Genomic DNA, 2,356 nt, shown 5'->3' on the forward strand with positions numbered 1-2,356 from the left:
GCTCCACGCCAAGAAGAGAGCCGAATGCGGGACTCGATCCCAGGACCCTGAGACCATGACTTGAACCAAAGGCACAGGCTTAACCCACTAAGCCACCCAGGTGCCCCAGTATTTTAGTTCAAAATATGCAATTGATACGGTTTGTCCAAAGGGCAAGGAAGATAACCTTTTATTTTATTTATTTATTTATTTATTTAGAGAGAGAGAGATAGAGATAGAGAGATGTGGGGGCAGAGGCAGAGGAAGATGGAGACAATCTTAAGCAGCTCCACACTCAACAGAGAGCCTAATACAGGGCTCTATCTCACAACCCTGAGATCATGACCTGAGACAACATCAAGAGTTGGACACTTAACCAACTGAGGGACCCTGGCACTCCACAAACTGATATAATTTTAATAAATTTTCATTCCTGAGGATACATTCCCAAATAAAAGAGAATTTGTCCAGATCATCTTGAAAGAAAAGAGTTTCACCTATGCATAAACATGTACATTTTAAAATGTGCAAAATTTTTAACTATGTAAATTATAGTCCTTTTGTTATCTAATTAATGCAACTAATAATAATAAACTTATTGCTTTAACATAAATCTAACATTTGATTATTCCATCATCTTGGATGGTCATGCTGAAAATTACATCATTTTCCAGTTATAGAATAATTTACAATAGATTTCTAAAATAAGAGAAATTAAAAAGAAGCATAAATCTAGGTATCAGGAATAAATAATATGTACTCAATGATATGAATTTGCTTTTTGGTAAAATTTATAGTATTGTTGCCATGCTGCTAATTTTTTTATGCAGATTCCTATTTTGTTTTTTCTTTTCAGATATTTAACCCCTCTGTTTACAATCTATGCCAGTCTGAAATACATGGAGAGCCAGAGGAATGTCTCAGAATTCATTCTCTTAGGACTTTCGTATGACCAGAACATGCAAATATTTTGCTTTGTGCTCTTCTTATTATATTTTGTTGTCCTGTTGGCAGAAAACCTTTTGATCCTTGTCTCCATTCAATGCAGTACTCTTTTGCACCAACCCATGTACTACTTCCTCAGCCACTTATCCTCTGTGGACATCTGCTATACCTCTAACATTGCACCTAAATTTATTGCTGACCTGCTAGTGGAAAGAAAAACCATCTCCTATGGTAGTTGCATGTTACACGTCTTGACAATGCACTTCTTTGGAATGATTGAAGTTTTAATCCTTACAATCATGGCCTTTGATCGCTACGCTGCCATCTGCAAACCTCTCCATTACCTGCTTATCATGAACAGGACAAGATGCCATCTCCTAGTCTTGGCTTCGTGGGCTGGTGGGGCTGTCCACTCCTTTCCTCAATTTCTTATGGTAATCAGGTTGCCCTTCTGTGGTCCTAATGAGATTGATCACTACTTTTGTGATATTTTTCCTTTGCTAAAGGTGGCCTGTACCAATACCTACATCACTGGTGTCCTTATGGTTGTCAATTCAGGACTGGTTTCCTTAGTGACATTTGCATGTTTTTTTCTTATATTATTATGTTATTCAGTTTAAGGCATCACTCAGCTGAAGGAAGACGCAAAGCCCTCTCTACCTGTGGTTCTCATATCACTGTGATAGATTTATTTTTTGGGCCTTCAATCTTTGCCTACCTTCGACCTCCAACCACTTTCTCTGAAGATAAAATATTTGCTCTGTTTTACACCATCATTGCTTCCTATGTTCAATCCTTTAATCTATATGCTGAGAAATACAGAGATGAAACAGGCCATGAGAAGAACTTGGTGTCAAACAACAGGGCTCAACATCTTTTTAACAAAGCAAGGAGCCAGCTAGACCTACATAGGATAGGGAAGAAACCATTTCAAAGTATACTTGTTCAGCTGGTATCATGATCCTGAGTGACCAAAATCGGAACTTAAGAGTTTAATAATAACTAGAAAGAAATATTAATTTAATCATTCAAAAATAACTTTAAAACATAGTTAGTTTTACAGACTTTGAGATGGTAAGGACAAGCTTACAGGCACAATATTGGTTATATGTACAGTTAAGACAATGTTACATAATCTGTAAATTGTGATGGAAAAAGAAAATTTTAATAATTTTGTATTAGAAAATTCAGGTTTGTTGGCTAGAACACATGAGGTATATTCTATATAGCAAAGGAGTTGTTAAAGTCCATGATTTTAGGGGCACCAGGGTGCCTCAGTGGGTTAAAGCCTCTGCCTTTGGCTCAGGTCATGATCCCAGGGTCCTGGGATCAAGCCCCACACTGGGCTCTCTGCTCTGCGAGGAGCCTGCTTCCCCATGTCTCTCTCTCTGCCTGTCTCTCTGCCTACTTGTGATCTCTGTGTGTCAAATAA

General features: G+C 37.9%; 1 pseudogene; it reads left to right on the plus strand.

Annotated features, from left to right (window-relative positions):
• Positions 1 to 878: 878 nt before the first annotated feature.
• Positions 879 to 1,826, plus strand: LOC131808714 (olfactory receptor 4P4-like; annotated as a pseudogene).
• Positions 1,827 to 2,356: the final 530 nt, after the last annotated feature.

The sequence above is a fragment of the Mustela lutreola genome, chromosome 1 (genome assembly GCF_030435805.1).
Source record: "Mustela lutreola isolate mMusLut2 chromosome 1, mMusLut2.pri, whole genome shotgun sequence".
Classification (NCBI taxonomy): Eukaryota; Metazoa; Chordata; class Mammalia; order Carnivora; family Mustelidae; genus Mustela; species Mustela lutreola.